This window comes from Channa argus, chromosome 10 (genome assembly GCF_033026475.1).
Source record: "Channa argus isolate prfri chromosome 10, Channa argus male v1.0, whole genome shotgun sequence".
NCBI classification, from domain to species: domain Eukaryota; kingdom Metazoa; phylum Chordata; class Actinopteri; order Anabantiformes; family Channidae; genus Channa; species Channa argus.
The window spans coordinates 881,787-899,915 of NC_090206.1; the positions used below are offsets into that span (position 1 = coordinate 881,787).

Below are 18,129 nucleotides of genomic sequence, written 5' to 3' on the forward strand. Positions count from 1 at the left end.
CTTGGGCCTCTGCTTTTTTCCCTCTATCTGCTCCCCCTCAAATAGGTGTAAACCTACTGTTGAACCTAATTGTCAAAAAAGCACTTTGAGACATTGATCCATGCTTTTGTCACAACTTACAGATTACTGTAATTCTCTGTATTTTGGTGTCTCTCACTTGTCCCTGTCCAATCTTCAGCTGGTACAATATGCAGCTGCATGTTTGTTAACTGGAACATGGAAGAGAGAGCACATCACCCCGGTTTTAGCACTGGCTGCCTTCTCCATCTTAGAGTTCATTTTAAAATTCTTTTATTTGTTTTTAAGTCCTTAACTGGTCTTGCTCTGCCCCTACCTCTCTGAGTTGCTATATGTGCAATCCCCCTCCAGGTCGCTCAGGTCTGCTGACCAGCTGCTCCTGGACGTGCCGAGGACACAGCGGAAGCTCAGGAGAGACAGACCATTTGCTGTTGCAGGCACCAACTTGTGGAATGCACTGCCTTTGCAAGTTAGACAGGCCTCCTCACTGTCTATTTTTAAATCAAAGCTGGAAACTCACTTTTTCTCCCTGGGTTTTGACCCAGCATGAGTAGGTGACTGTACTATTTTATTGTATTTGTATTCTTTTTATCCTTTATTACTATATATATATATATATATATATATATATATTGACTTTACATTTTAAATTGTTAAGCACTTTGGTCAGTTTTTGCTTTTTGTACATCCTGCTTTAAATCCTTATATTTCTGTACAGCTACTGCCACTCAGAACTGCATCACTGACTCCACACTGCAACATGCTGCAGTGACACATATTTAACCAGCAATCCTCTCCAATTCACTCTGTGAGCCTCTGTGATAGTGGGATCCATGTGGCTGGAAGAACATTTTCAGTTTTTATAGATCAACAGAGCTCCTCTTGAGGCAGAGTCTAGTCATGCATTAATCAAGGACTACCAATTATAAAAATGTGCCTGTTGTGTCCAGGGGCATCACTAGACTGAAGGCTTTAGATGGGATTAACTCCTGCTTGTTAGAGGAGCTTTTAATTCTAAGTCTGAGGTCACACAAGTAAAGATATGTTTGTGAAAATAAAGATGTGCTGCACAGTGTAATATGCATAAAAAACTCAGTTCCTTCCACATTATTATTTTATTACCCATGAAGTATTCTAAGTCACCAAAGAAGCAATTTTTCCCAGCACAATTCCCACTAAAATTTATAACAATTGGTAATAGTTTTGACCATAACTTCTTTGTGTTGTATAAAAGATGAGAAAGCCAGCACTTGCCTTAAAAAGGATGGAATTGGCCTCTCTTGCCTGGAAGTCTCATACAGTTATGGAATTGCCACCTACTTCCTTGCATTTCTAACCATCTTTTTATTAAGTCACCTAAATGTGTCCTTCATACCTGCTGGCTTATACATAATTGCCATGTGTTGTAGTGATCAGATTTGCTAAAACTTGTGTGCATCAAGTTGAATCTTCCTTGTTTTAATTAAGTTGTGTGTGTTGAGAGCCAGTAGAAACAAAAGTGACAAAACTCATTGGACACGCTTAAATCAAAGTCTGCATGTTAGGGCATCATACGGCAAAATACACTGGCAAACAATAGAAAAATGTGTGTACTTTTATGTATTTTTAATATCTTTTCTTGATTTTATTCAAATCAAATTGTTATAAAAGGAAACACAACAAATTAACGCTTAATTTTTAAGCATATTTGAGCACAGAGTAATGGTCAAATCAAATCTGCACTATAAACTTTAATTGCATCAGCAATAACAGCCTGACATATCCATGGCATTCTCATTTGTTTTAGAATTTCAAGTGCCGATGCTCCTAACTTGATCATGTATGCTCTACTAGGCCCTAACATCTTAGATTATTGGTTTGCTGGACATGAACCAAGTTGAGTGTATACTTAGCCCTTTCTTCATCTTCCTCCACCTGTCATTTTCAGTGTAACGTTCAACAAAAAGGGGCTAATCGCAAAACAAAAACAACTTTCCATAAGAACTTGTCAGTCGATGCTTGTCTTCAGACAGGAAGGTTATTAAAGCAAATTAAAGCATTTTCTTCAAAAATGTGTAGTCTCCAAAGACATTGCAACAAGTGCACATCTGCTGAAGAAGAATTGCTTACATACTTATGACTATTGCTGAAGCAGAGCTTATGAAAAGATGATAAATGTCTGCCTAACACCATCAGTGAAGCACATATGTGAAAATGCAATGATGTATGGATGCTTGGGCAATGTCTAGGTGATCTGCATCATATGCAAGGCATCCTCAATCAAACAGCATGGATACCACTCCATACTGAAGAGCCCTGTCATTCCCTCTGGATAATGACTGATTGAGGTTAACTTCACTTTTCACCACGTCAGTGACCCGAAGCATTCTTCTAGGTTGTGTAAGAAAGTAGTTGATGGAATACTCTCTGTGATGGCTTGGCCAGCTCAATCACCAGATCTGAACCCCATCAAACTGGTGTAGGAGAAGCTAGGGCAAAGAGTTTGGAACACTGCACTCCAACCAGCACAGCAGAATTTTGGGAGGTTTTGCAGAAGTTCTAGGAAGGGAAAACACCTGAAAATCTGTACAAAGAGATCAGTTGACTGCCACAGACTTGTCGTGCACTTATTGTTGCAAAGGGCAGTTTTTTTTTTTTTTTACAAATTTGATTTGACTGTTATTCTATGCTTAAACATGTTCAGAATTACTTTTTGTTCACTTTTTGTGTTTTTTAAACAATTTACAACCATTTGATTTAAAAAAATCAAATAAAATAATAATAATATGTTGAGTGTGTAGGTGTTTTCAATTTTTTACAACCCTGTACTTAGAGAAGCTGGGACATTATGTAAATGTAAATATAAAGATAATGTAATTTAGAGTTGATTTATTGCCTTCTTTGTAATGATGTTTGGAGGATGTGTCTGTTTTTATTTTTTCTTTGTAAAGTATTTTGTTGCTGTTTTTTTATAGTATAAGTAGTCACAGGCCCTGAAACCCCTGAAACCCCTGAAACCCCCATGGTCATGCCACAAACCTGTTCTATCCCCATCAGATGTAGCATTAAGGAGCCATATGAAAAGATAGTAGTTCTTGTTTGTGTAGTAATAAAATTCTGAACTTTTCTTTCTTTGTTGAGAGATGTCACATAATATCACAATATTAGTTCAATTAATTTTATGACTAGGCAGTGAAATAAAAAAAAAAGCTCTCATTATATTTTTGTCCACTGTTGAAACTTCCCAAGACAGAGGACCCTGAAAACAGCTTTTACAAATACTGATCCAGGAAACAGTTTTATTCATGCTGCCAGGTTTAGCCCCACTGGGAACATGATTACATTTTAATAGATTTTGAACACATACATTTTTCCCAAAAGAAAAATCCCAATGACTCTGAATGTCTAATGGTGTTTAGGGATGAGATCCTTGGTGAGATTGTAAAAAAAACGAAGATAAGATGCAGCTTCCCTATTTTTTTTTTTAGACCTAGCAAACCTGTAGCATAAGACGTACAACAAATGTTTTAGAAGGTTCACACAGAGAAAGTACATCAGAAACATAACCAGCCCAATAAATGATTTGTAGATAATCTTTTTTAGAATCAATTTGAACATACAGCACAGGCTTAAGAATGGCTGTTACATTAGTCTATACCACTCAATATACTGTCATTAGTTCACTTTTTAAGATACTGTTTGGAATCCTGTCTTTTAGCTGTAGTTTTAGACAACATATGGGTTATACTGTCACAAATTTAATAAGACTGGGTGTTTGTCTTCATTCAGCATGAAATAATTAAATCTGCCATGATGTGTATAGTCTTGGTGCCTATACTATGGCAAGAAAAAGTACTGTTTGCAGTTTCTGCATAAATTAGTCATTAAGTGTGTTCTGAGCTTCATCAAAGTCACAAATCTCAATACATTTCCAAAAATGATAAAACACAAGCAGTCATAATCTTTCATATCTTTATAAATACACCTATTAAACACACAAAAACATGCAAAATACAAAACAAAAGCTGGGAAAAAGAAAGAAGAGCTGGAGAAACAGAGTGAGAGAAAAGACAGAGGAAAAGAAAGAGGGGATGTGAGAATCAGAGAGAGAGAGGGAGCTGGCAGAAAACAAGCATGTATGAAATTGGCTAAGAAATAGGTTTGTGGAGAGATCACATAACAAAAGCAAAAAAGTCCAGGCCCAAGATCATGACACTGTAGGTTTCTGATGTCAAACCTGTTAACCTGTTAGCAAATCTTAAGTCCAGTCAATGGAGATGTGGTTTAGAACTCCAGACTTATAACTTATAACCCTAATACAGTGTTTTTGTCTTGCAAAAAAAAAAGATCTTACAGGACATATGATCAAGGGGTTGTTGATTTGAATGTAGCTAGAAAGGGTTACAGAGAAATTTTAAAAACCTTAGATATTTATTATGCCGCAGTTCGACATATTGTCTACAAATGGAGTCAATTTTCTGTGGCTACTCTGTATCGAATTGGGGGCCCAGCCAACATCACTCCAGAGGCACAATGCAGAATGCACAGTTAGGTAAAAAAGAACCCTAGAGTAAGATAAGATAACATAAGGTACGATAAACCTTTATTTTTCCCACAGTGGGAAAAATGTCCATGTTACAGCAGCAGCAAAAGTTAGCAAAATGGGCAGCGAGAATTTGTGTAAAACAAAAAAGTAAATCTAAAAAGATCAATACAGATAAAAAAGTAAGAAAATATTGACTAAACGAATAAGTACAATTTTACAATTTTACAGTCCAGATAAGTTTACAATCACCAAACAACAAATTGCACCAGGGTTCATGTTCATGTCATGTTACAGCTAAAGCCTTAAATGATTCATTGAATCTAGTTATCATCTCTGTTCATCAGTCACCCATACATAAAACACCTAATCTGCATGGTGTCCATGGCAGGACATGACAGAGAAACCCACCGTTTCTCGAAAAAAACAAAAAAAACATAACAGCACACCTGAAGTTTGCCATTTGTATTTACTGCAAATGCTGGCAAATGCCCCAGGAACTTCCCTACAACTAAAATATAAGGCAAGCAAAATAGTCTAGGACAAAACTTTGTATCACATTGCTATAGACAGGTCCTTTATCCAGTTAAACCACAGTGACTTTTCTGTCGACTTAAACCTGACAGACTGGACCTTATGACAGCACACCATGCTGTCCCCAAGTGCAAACACTGTACAGTATATCGGGGCTTAAGATTGTGTCATCCTCAATGTGTGTAAAGACACACATTTATTTTGTATGCAGAGAAAAGACTGAACATCACTATATTTAAATTCACTTCACTAAAGGCAGTTGATATTTAAAGTTTAGCACACAAGCACTTTAACCAAGTAGGCCACAGTACCAACAAACATCCTTGGGCTGTTCTCAGAACACTGTGTGTGTGTGTGTGTGTGTGTGTGTGTGTGTGTGTGTGTGTGTTTTGTCTATGCCTACAACTGGACTGATCAGTTGGACTCATTGATTTCCACTTACTCATTGCTTGTCCCTTTCAGTGACATGTAATGAGGTGGATGAGTTAAAAGCTAAAGTTCATACTTTGGTTCTAGCAGCCAGTGTTAATTAGATGTTGCTAAATATTAAGAATAGTTGTAATCAACGGAGAATCTATGGGGTCCCGCGAGAGGACCTGCTTAACGACATTTGTTTAATTCTCTTTAAAAAATAGACCACATTTAGATGGATAAACTACATCCCACAAACTCTAATATGTAATGTATGTTCCTCTTGAAGTCAGAGATCAATTTAGGGTGAAGACTTTTTAAGATGCTCAGAAAATGACTGTGGGAGAGCAAAATATTACTCCAGTGATGATTGTCTGAGATTTATAAGATTTATTTAGTGGTCATCAGAGATAATGATGTCTTTAGGCAGTGTGTGTGTTCTCGTAAAACTGAGTTATGGCTCCAAGAAGGACAACTTTTTATTATAAAAACTGCATGAATCAAATATTACAGATGCAGTCAGAGCACCAGAATGCACCTGGTAATTTTACATCACGCTGAATTCTCCATTCATTTCTATTCGTTTCTATAGTGCCAGTTCACAACAAAAATCCTCTCAAGGTACTTTGCATATTAAGGTGAAGACCTTCCAGAAATATAAAGAAGAACCCAATGAACAGCAAAAAGTCCCTTTAATGAAAGAAACATCCAGCAGAACCAGGGTCAGGGTAGCAAAGAGGAACAAAGAAGAGAACAGAGGAGCTCAGATCATCAAGGGAGTTTGGCCAGCAGTCTAGGCCCACTTGACCCTAACACTTGGTTCCATGCACTCCTCCTGTCACATACTTTCCTTAAGCAAGACACTGAACCCAGACTTAGTTGCTCCTATCAGTGCGTGAGAATGATGTAAAGCACTTTAGGTACCAGCAAGGTAGAAAAGCAGTATAAGTGCAGACAATTCACAATTTATATATGGTTCTTGGAGGGTTTTCCCATTACATAAAGAGATATTTGAACCACTTTCAACTCAAAATGAGGGAGGACTTATACGAATCGGTAGAGGTATAAACCATTAATAAAATTGGGGCTATGTCTGTAACAGCTAAGGGCTGCTTCAAAGTTCACTGAGCCAGTTCTAACTTTAGCAAAAAGGTTTTAGGCCTATAGTAGAGACAATGTCTTCCTCAAAATGTGACCCAGGTGCTGGTTCCACATAATAGGAACTTGATTGCTAAATGCTCTGCGCTCAGAGTACAGGTCTACATTTGTTGTGTAGAACTTCCAAAAGTAGAATGTGGTCTATTAGAATGATATGATTCTAAGAGGTCTTTAAGATAAGATGGAGCTTGACCATTAAGGGCTTTGCATATAGGGAGGGGGGCTTTAAATTCTATTCTATATTTTATGGAGAGCCTGTTGATGGCAAGCACTCACACAGCAGCATATTGGATTAAGTGAATGCATTTTAGCAGAGAGTTATTGAGACATTCTCATAGCAGGAAATGGTAACAAATTTGTCATTCATCGAAAGACATTTGACAGGTATTTCAAACCTCATCAAACATATCACATTTGCATTGTGTGTATGACTAAATGAGACAACATATTATTCCTAATATTTTTATATTTTAAATATTTAGTTGAACTGACTTTGAAGGGCAGTTTAAATGATCCATTGGGAATCCTGTACTTGGTACAAATTCCTTTCTCTCCTTAATTCAAGATCCCACCTAAGGTTCATCTCCTCCCCATTATTTTCAAATCTTTTCTCCATATTGTGACTAGAATCTGTGATAGAAGCGATGAGGGAAATAAATCAATGGAACAGCAGATCTGAGAATAATGAGGAAAGATCAATGAAGGAAAGATCCTGATAGTACGGGTAATAAAAGAAAAAGATCTCACGAGAGAAGATGTAATGAGAGACGGTGTCTTTATTAGAAGGAAACCTGATACAATGTTGATGTGGAAATGAATGCAATCTCATCACCCTGCACTGTCTTTTCAAAGTAAACTCTCTGGGGGATGTTTGTGAAATAACGAGTAGCATTTTGTTTGCTCAGTAATAAAAAGGTATTACAACATCCAGTGAACATGGATTACATATATATGCTTACAGTGTCAAATATTATTATTTCCTTTGTGCAGCTATCTGCAAGGGGAACAACTGCTGCAGTGCATATTAAATAGACTCAGCTGTGAAGATTTGCCCTCAGCACTACTTGCACTAAAGTGTTGAAAGTGTTTGGGATTTACTTTGAAATCTTTTAAGAAGGTGCAGGTTACTTGCTGCTTGTGGCATGATATAAATGATTTGGTATGTACAGGGGGCTGCAAACTCAAAATTTAATAGTGAGATAATGTGGGAGAACTCCACATTACTCCAATTTCATCCCACAGTTCAAAGACATACATGTTAGGTTGATTGGTGTATCTAAAACTCCTCGTATATGTGAACCTAAGAGTGGATGGCTGTCTGTTGGTGTAAGCCTCTCTGTGGCCCTGAGATAGACTGAAGACCAGTCCAGGGTGGACCCCGTCTCTTGCCTTATGACAGCTGGGATAGGCTCCAACATCCCTGCAACCCAAATACGATCAGTGGTTACAGATAATGATTGGAAGGATGGATGGATAGTTTTTTAACAAACTTGGTAGTTCACCATGCACTTTCAGACATAGGGGCACAGTAGGAGTCCATCTCTGTCCCCTAAGGTACAATCTACACTAATGCATCCCCTTGGGGTAATTATTGAACCACAAGGTAACGGTACCTTTTCAGGGCCAAGTAGTAAAACGTACTTATAGAAACCAATTATTCAGTTAAGGTACATTTCAGGAGTACAATAATCTAACTTATTTTCTGAAAGAAAAGTTAGTAATAGCTTTACTTTTACAGTCTCAAAAATTGTCCATCTAATGATTGGTTGGTTGAACCAATGTTGCAAATAACAGCTGATAAAATATTATTATTATTTTTAATTCACCATTGGTGCTTCACCATTTATTGTTAGATAAGACAATGTGGGGAATTGGTCAGTGTTTCTGATCTAATCTGATTTGATATCTTGACTAGTACTTCAAAAATGTTTAGAGAAGCAGTGTAAAGCGCTTTGAGTACTAATAGGTAGAAGAGTGCTCTTCAAGTGCAGACCATTTACTGTTTAGTACAGTAGCTCTGTTTCTCAAAGAGGAGATGATCAGAGCCTCTGCTCAGGCCCACTGAAGGTCAGTTGTTTCAAGCAGGAGTCCCCCTGAAACAAACAAAAAGAACAAAGCCATCGAGTCCTCATTGGCTACTTGTCTCGGTTAAAGCAGCTTCCCTTCCTGCAGCTTGGAGCAAAGCTCCAACTGGCTCAGCTCCAAACCTCTGCCCTGTTTGACATTAATAATGGCCTGTGGTATTACCTCACATGACATGTGTCATGATATTTGGTTTCACTTCCTGTCCCTGATTTTTATTTTCTATTCCATGTTTCCCCATATAGTCTTGACTTTATTCTGTAAAGTGCCTTGAGATGACTTTGTTGTGAATTGGCTCTATATAAACAAAGTTGAATTGAATTGAATCCTTCCTTGTCTGTTCTGCTACTTTACGGTAATCACCACGCCTAATGATTTTCACCTTTTCCCCTGGCTATTTATACCTGGATCTTGCCTCAGTTCCCTGCCAGAATGTCTCTCTCCATAACTTCAGTGAGCCTTCCAGCCTTTCTTGATGTGTTGTTTGGATTGTAGCCTAACCTGCCAGCATGTTAACTTGTCTGCCTATTGCCTACCTGCCAGGTGGCTAACCAGCCTGCTACCTGTCTAATCAGTTTGCCTGCCAAACTCCTCTGTGAAGCAACGCTCCTGCTCACCTGCTTACCAGGTACTATTCGAATCTGTCCCTGAACCTGATTACCTGTCTGACCCCCTGGCTTCATAAGTTTTTCTAATTATCTGAATTCTGCTTGACTGACCTGGATATTGTTTTTCTCTCTGGCCTGGCTTGGAACTCTGATTTCATTATTAACTCTGTTTCTTGGATTGTGGACTTTGCCTTCTTTAACTTCTCTGTGTCAGCTGTGTTACTGTATCTGACCCTGACACTGTGCTCTGTCATCTGGATACTGGATTCCCTAGACTTGGACCTTGTCAGTGCCCTAACCCTGTTGTTCTCAGCCCTTCCCTGTCTCATGTCTCCCCAGTGTTTTCTGTCAGGTTCCTGTTTCCTGAAGTACTCCTTCGGACCTTAACCAATCTGCCCTGTGGACCTCAGACTCCCTGTCCAGACACTGAGGACCTCTGATCTGGAATTTGCCCAGCTCTGATCTGCTAGTTTCTGCTCTCCCCACTCACTCACCTGTTCCTCTGACTGCACCGTATGTTCAATCCCCTGCTGTCATCATTCATCTCTTCCCACTATTATTGTCAATAAACCATCTTAAACCTTCCCCTTGTGTTTGTGCTTCTGGGTCCTATTACATAAACTTCATTACAACATGTCCCCTAATAATGGTCATCATTTTCATGTCTTTGTTACCTAACAGACAGGAGACATCACATGTCAAAACAAAAGGTGATCACATCATTGACAATCATCAGCTAATAAGCGCTAACCAACTTGTCAAATACTACAGATTTTGATGCGTAAGATGACTGCCACAGGTAGCCTATGCTGTCTTTATTAGACACCCCAGAAGTGCCACAGGAATACATTAATGCTCCCACACAACTGTGTTAGGGTTAAACAAAGAATCGTCTCTTTCAGTTGTTTTTAATAGAAATGTGCACCAACATTCTCCTTAATCTGGGGAGGTACAGTGGAAGTCTCTGAACAGTACTGTCAGCAGTGCAGACATATTCACTTCAAAGAGCATTTTGAATCAGACAGCCTTCTGACCAATGAGAGAAGAGCAGGATTTTTGGTTAATCAGTAAATTTTGTAGCATTTTTATTTATTGTAATTTGATAACTACAGCTTTCTGAAGGGCTATGCAGAGAGTGTGTCAGAGCAGAGAGAACTGATCCAGAGTCTCACATTAGTGCTAGCTTAAGTTGCACACCAACACATTCTCATCCCACAGTGTCATTTATTGACACTTCCAAAGACATCGAATTGTGCCGCCTTTGTACATCATTTGGGGTCAAATAGATGCCAAAAGCACCCGTTGGCATTACTGTTAGATACTCCATGAATGCCACTATTTGATGCCCTGGGAACAACTAGGTCCAGTCGAACCCCAGTCTCTCATTGAAAACGCCTGTGTCTTGCTGTACCATCCACCATCTCTGTCCTCTTCTCCATGAGACTTTTTCTCTTCTTCTTTTACGTCATCAATTTTGGCGTTAAATGTTGAAGTGCCAGGGTTTCTAATCAACTACACTGAAAGATCTGAGCGTCAACCACCAATGCAAATGGGCACATTCGGCGTCAGCATGTAACGCAGAAGGTTTTGACAAAGCAGCTCTTTTTAACACCTTGGGAATGAGAAGGGGCTGTGCAATTTGTAATTTAACATACAAATACAGTTATGGGGAGGATGCAGAGATAGTTAATGATGCTGTATTGACAGCATTTATGATGAGTAGAATGATCAGTATATATACGAGCAACATGAAATCGTAGCTTATTAAGCTTTTTCCTTTGTTCTTCTGTCAAAAAACAAATAAATAAGCTGTAACTACACTGATACACTACAAAAATTAACTAAACATGTTTATACAGACTATGAGTAATTCACCGCTGCTAAATCACCATATGCAATTTTTCTGATACCAGAGAAATTATCACGTTTAACATAAATATTACATGTATAACATCTTGCTCTGCTTAAAGGGGCAATATGGACCAAACATGACAGACCTTTTTTGTGTAGCACCACTAGCTTGATTGATACACTCCCTACTCTGTTTGATCTACATACAGACATAGTAAATTTATTTACTTTTTTTGCTTTAAAGCTGTTGCCATATGTTGATATCACCATGCAGTGATTTGCATTCATTTTTACAGCGAGTGAAATTCCATACATGTCCCCACGCAAACAGCTTCAACCACAAACCTCACTAATATTATGTTGTTAATACACCCATTCCTACATGAAGTACTGAATATGAATAAATGAATGAGTACATTACACTTTGACTGCACCTTAACGACCGTGTTGGACCTAGTGTTATTATTTGACTATGATGTGAATATTTCGTGCAGAAACATTGATGCACATTTGAAACATATACACATCAAGGTTTACAAGTTATTTGTAACAAAAGATGGATTTTTTTCCTGTATTTTATAATTATAGAAGATAAGTCAGAATGACTTTTGCTGAATTGTCTAAATAAAATATTTCAGCCGTACTTTATGGGTTCATGATTTATTAATCATATTGCATATTGCACATTAAAGCTCACTATAACGTTTGTGAATTAAGTGTAGTATCTGTATATAAATAGATACATTTATATTACTAACTAGGGATCTAATGAATTAATCCTTGGAATTATTTATCAGCACCAATCTACAGTAGGTATAGAAAAGGCTCAAATTAAACTCATAGAAATTAGACTCTTTTTTTACTAAAATGTTTTTTTCTTAACTAGTGGTTGAGTCTTTTAAATATCTACCAAATATTTAAATTTCTATAACTTTACATTAGTTCAGGGGTAATGACATTATACTGCTGCTTTTCCACTACGGCTAAGTAATCTGCAGTAACAAACTGTGCGTCATGGTGCTGCCTTCTTTTTGTTAATGGGTCAACCGTATTTTGGATCAGGTCTAATTATCTTTCAGTCCCCCTCAGCTTGGGTCTCTCTCTAATGAAAATGTATTTATCAATCTTGAGCTAATGCATCTGTTTCAATATCATTTACAGAACTAAGAGTAGTGTTTTTGTGTGAATGTAAAAATATATTTTTGAGTATTTGACTTCAGACACCTGTGTACATTATGCAAAATCTGAAATTCTGTTAGAAAATATCAGTGTACAAAATGTTCAGCTTATACTTTTTTGAAGTTTGAGAACTGCTGCTGCTGTATTTATAGGTTAACATCACAAATATAGTCATAGCTGTCACTAATGAACATTTATTATTTAAGAAACTCAGGCACTTTGTGAGAGGGTGTTTCTCAGTTTCTGTATCAATATGCCACCTGCTGATTTGTGAACATTTATTATAGATAAATATCCAAACAGAATGTATGAGCCACCCAAGGGTTTCCTCAGTTTTAAGTTCAGTTTTAGTTTGTTTTATGTAGTATGTATTGTGTATTGTGAACTGTACCGTATTGTGTGTTGTGTTATGTTTCTGTTTACTGATGATGTCATTAGTGACGTCATACAGCAGTGATCGTTTGCCTTGATGGTTGCCTTTGTAGTTTACCTTTTAAGTTTGCGGTCCAGTCGTCAAGCAAACAATGGATAGCTAAGATTTTGTTACATGAGTGGGCAGTTACTCCGTTATTCAGCTACTGAAGGGTGCAGTCGTGACACGGTAGCTGGAACAGAGGAACTGACTACAAGGTGGTGTGGAGGCAACAAGGTAGAAGAAAAAGGTTCAGTGTGTAGCTGTGTAGGCACACGGTTTCTTACCGAGTTCTGCGAGTTCAGCCATGCTTTGAGAAACTTTGCCGTTTGCGAAAATGCAAGTGAGATTACTGTACTTAAACTTGTATATACAATTAACCCGTCATCACCTAAGTTGGGAAGCAAGTATAATAAATGTTCAGTGTTTCAATGTGAAGTATTTGCTGGAGCGTCAGATTCGTCAGATTCGAGTAAGATTGCATCTACACAGCCTCTATTAAAAATGAACCAGTATCTATTCAGCTACACATGATTTGACTTGATAACAATTAGAATATTTTAATTATAATAATCCTAACTTTTGCTATATTATTAATTAAAATGGAGGAAATGGGATTTACTTTGTCTTCAGTGCATCATTGCTTCTCTGAAATGATGTGTATTCATTGCTAAACAGAAAGTATGTTATTAATTCTACACCTTTCTGGCCTTGACAAATTGTATTTTGTGTTTCAAAGATTTCATTCTTTATCACCAAACTCTACTATGATTTACAGACCAAAACAAATATCAGAATGAAAAATGGGACTCAAATATGTTACACTGACTTTTTTGTCACACTTTTATACTCATTTTACTGACTCTGAGTCATCGTTGTACCTGCTCACTGTTAGAGAGTATGACCTGTACATGGTGACTTATCTACAAACTGTTGCCAGGTTCTGGCAGTCAAGTTGCTGTTTTGTCGCTGTCCTTGATTGCGGCGTTGCCTCTAGGGGAGCAGGGTATCTCCCCCCTATCAAGGGAATGTCATTTTTTATGCAGTGCTGAGATATATTTACATAGAATGGAGTGATGGATTTTTTCTCAAACACATCCTCTCCATCTCAGTGAAAATGTGTAGTTTGTGCATTAGAGAGAAAATTGAATTCCCAATTTTGTTGCATGGTGTGTGAAGGCATGGATGTATAATTAGAGGCCTGTAGGCAACAGATAAGAAAAATAAAGACTTACTTTGATGTTGATCACAAATTATTTCATGCTTTGAGTGCACGTTCATGCTGTGCACCACAGACAGACACACACACACACGCACGCACACACACACACACACATACACACACAAACAATGTATGTTTCATGAGAAAATAAAATAATGTGTGTCACAGATGTCAGTGGACGGAACAGTGGTATGAAATAAGTGTGGAAACTCTTTGGAATTACCTGATTTGCTGCTTTAATTGGTCATAAAAGATTATTCCCTGAATGAGATGTCAGTTTCTTTAATCAGCCATTGGTCTACAGCTACACAGGCCTCTACTACTCTGTGTGTGGATCGTAGCCAGCATTACTTTTTATTTTTTCATGACAACCTCAGTCCAAAACAACCACATGGAATTAATGTTGTGGCTGATTAGTGTAAGCTATATTAGCACACACTAGACTGAAACCGAACAATTTCAATATTTCAGGAGTTCCACAGCTTTCTATCTGTCTCTTTTATTGTGCATGTTTTCATCTTTTGTTATTGTTGTTTTACGATTGTGACATGATATGTCCATCAATCATACATGGAATTGCTTGCAATTTATGAAATTGTTCCCTCTGTACTATCAGCCACTGTAACAAAGGCTTGAGAAAGAAAGTTGCAAATGACATTGAGATAAATATGAGGCTTGTTGTGATCCAAATAACAGATGAATTCATTGCTGGGGAAAGAAACAAACAAGTTTAATCCGTTCACATAGAGATAAAGACCCAATTTTTCTATGACATATGTTCATATACTGATGCTCTAGAGTTTTACCTTAATTGTTATTTGCTCTTTCGCTGATAACCCTCTTACAGCAGATGTACATGTGATAGCACAGCTGCCAAAAAGTATGTTGTCCTACCTAGTATTTCTCATTTAGCCTTTAGCTTTACCCACCAGCCTTCTGTGCATGTGCATACAAAAATATGCAGACACAAACTAAATGTCTCTGAAATGGTTTAAATGATCTGAAACATATGACAAAGAAGAAACAATTGGCCCAGACGTTAATAAAGTGCACACTTCATTAATCTGAACTTATCTCCTAAAGCTTGCATATAATCATGGACTGGATTAAGTTTTGATACATCACATTATTTGAGCAAGTTATTGATTAATTAATTAAAACTGAGTCACACCAAAGTTGTTGGGGTGGATGGCAGGAACACTAGAGACTTAAGTTTTAATCCAGAGTTCATTGTGTGCATTTTGGTTTGATTTAAGGAAAAAACATGCATTTGTGAAGTCAATGCCTAGTTTTTCTTTATTAAATAACATTTATTAAATAGATGCTGTACTTTAAGACATAAAATTTTGATTTAAGAACAGAAGTGGTAATGTTCTGTATCAAATTTAGTTGTAAAAATGTAACACAATAAATCAGCATTTTTATTGGCTGTGGAATGTCCATCCATCCATTATTATCTGTAAGCTCTTATCGCGGATGGACTTAAGCCTACACCAACATAGTGCTCAGTACATTGTGATGTGGTCCACTTAACATGTGTCATGTGAGCGACACGATGAATGAAAATGTTCGGCTCGGTCCACGGTGTCCATGTCATGCAGCACTATTGTGACAGGCGCAGGCAAAGTAGTTGAATGGTGGTTGAGTGAGGTGTGTAATGTTTAAATGGTAAATGGTCTGTACTTATTCAACCTATTGGCACTCGAACCGCTTTAAACTGCTTATTTACCCATTCGCACTCACCGGGAGCACCTAAGTTGGCGTTCGGTGTCTTCATCAAGGACACTTTGACATGTGACTGGAGAGGCCAACAACTGTGGGATTGGTGGAGGACTGCTCTACCTTCCTGCACCACAGTCACATAGTTTAGCAATATTTTTTTTATCTTTCTCACCAACCAGAAAGGTACTTATGTTCAAACTTGCTTGTGTTGTTTAAAATGGCAGCATGACAGTGAGGCCTCTTTCAGTACTAGGAATACTGCAAAAGGCCAGATTGAATGCTCAAATGCCTAAATGCCATTTCCAGTTATTGTAAACATCCCCATTATATTAATAGAAATCATAATCTCATTGCAGTTATATTCTCAGCAGAAATGGAATTGCAATCACGCAATTGCAGTTGAATTGTATAAAAACATAATTGCTCAGAGGTGGAGCACAGATTATTTTTCTTGTATGCTATACCTAAATGTAAATATATAATATAAAATATTTGTGTACTGCCCTAATAAATACTTCTTTTTTAACTTTAAAGTTTCTGCTTTAATGCACTCAGAGAGAAGAGCAAAGAATTTGATTGTACTGTAACTCTGAACATTTTCATCACTTGAGCTGAAATGCTATAACTTATCAAAGTACATTAGCAAGCTGATTCTTTCTTCTTATGGGTCAAAACTCTGATTATTTATAATAACTTGTTTTTTAAAAATACTGTTTGCTTTTGCTGGGTTAATTAAAACAAGTTATTTTTGTTACTAAGTTCAAATTATTGTCTTCATGCATATTTTTAATTTAGATCAAAATGCAAACAACAATAATGTATCTTTGATACAGAAAAAAATATTTTGTTGGTGGATGTTTCATAGACGGCAACACACTCACTGCATAACAATTATCCCACACAAATGTATGTATGATCACAGAGAATTGAATGGCATTGCCCACAGGGACACATCTAATCCTCAGGATTTCCATTTATCAGCTGTGGGCAGAGACTGCTCTCAGTGGATCATGGCCCATCACATCTAACAATGTTTGAAAGGCTGTCGACCTGTTTCCCAACAAAACAAAACCCTTTCATTCGCTCTCTCTCCATTAATAGCATCTCATAAGGGCACGGGCCAGCATGTAATGCCTCCCAAACATATTCAGTTTCATCATAATTAAGAAGATTATCTATCCAGCTAAACACAATTTATCATAATCATCATCCTGACCTTCCAAGGGTTTAAATAATCCGATGCCGGGATCCATAACTCCTTGCGACACCACAGTAATTTGTTTACAGCCACATCCATTCGGTATACCATCCTTCAATCAATACCAGTAAATCTAGTCCATTTTGCTCCAAATTTCTCCTCCTAGAAAAACCTAATTGGGAAAGGAGCAGCTTAGGCCTTAGGAGCTGTATCCACACATCTCTCACAAGTTTTATTGTGATTACATCATATTGTTAATTGCAAACAGTGTAGAGTATCACAGGGCAGTCTACAGGGTGTTGATGGATTAAGATAACGCAACTGATGGTGTCATAACTAGAGATAATCAACTGATTCATTAAGATTAGAGAGGGGATCATAACTAGAAGGGATCCTTTCGACAACACTTGTACACAGCTTGTTCCCCATCTTGCTCATTAAATAGAAATGGAACAGCAAGCTATTGTATCTGTTTGATGTCACAATATTAAACCTAGATGTTGACAGCTTGTCATCAAGCCGCCAAACATCCAATGGATCTAGGTACCCAAAGATGGCAGCTTCCAGCAAACAGAAAAGCCAAGAACTGAGTAGACTTTGCTTTTGCACAAATGAAGTGGCTATTTTCATACAGTGCTGTCAAGAATTAATCAACCCCTTCCTGCATTCTTGTGTTTTGTGTGTACCTCAGAGTACAAGTTTAAAATGAGAATTGTGTTTATTGAAGCAAAAAGCTGATAAGAAAAACTAGGCCTGTAGAAAACGTGTTCAACCTTTACATCCAAGTAAACTGCCAAACTTAAATTCATCAGCGTGGGAAGGTTAGAAAGCTACTTCTAAGGCTTTATGTCTCTCATTGTGGAGCTGTTTGATCCCAAATGGACAAGACTTAGAACAATAGCGATCCTTCCGAGTAGTGGCCAACTGAAGAGCACAGGAAGTCACAAAAGATCACGAGTTTACTACCTCAAAGACACGGGGTAGGAATTGCATAATGGGAGAGTGGTGAGGTCAAATCCACTGCTGACCCTAAAAAACACAAAGGCTCCTCTGATTTCTGCCACAACACACTTAGACAATCCTCAAACTTTTTAGGAGACTGATGGAATCATAAGTTTGGAGATAAGGGGTCCTGTTTCATCAGGTACAAAACAAATACAGAATTCCAATAAAAGAACATCTATCTATGGTTGAGCAGCATGGTGGGCTGCT

The 18,129-nt window shown here is 37.6% G+C and overlaps 1 non-coding gene across 1 annotated transcript; it reads left to right on the forward strand.

The window, feature by feature from the left end:
* Window positions 1–1,238: 1,238 nt before the first annotated feature.
* Window positions 1,239–1,366, forward strand: LOC137134675 (U6atac minor spliceosomal RNA). The gene has a single exon (XR_010915463.1). It is a non-coding gene; the product is annotated as a U6atac minor spliceosomal RNA (small nuclear RNA).
* Window positions 1,367–18,129: the final 16,763 nt, after the last annotated feature.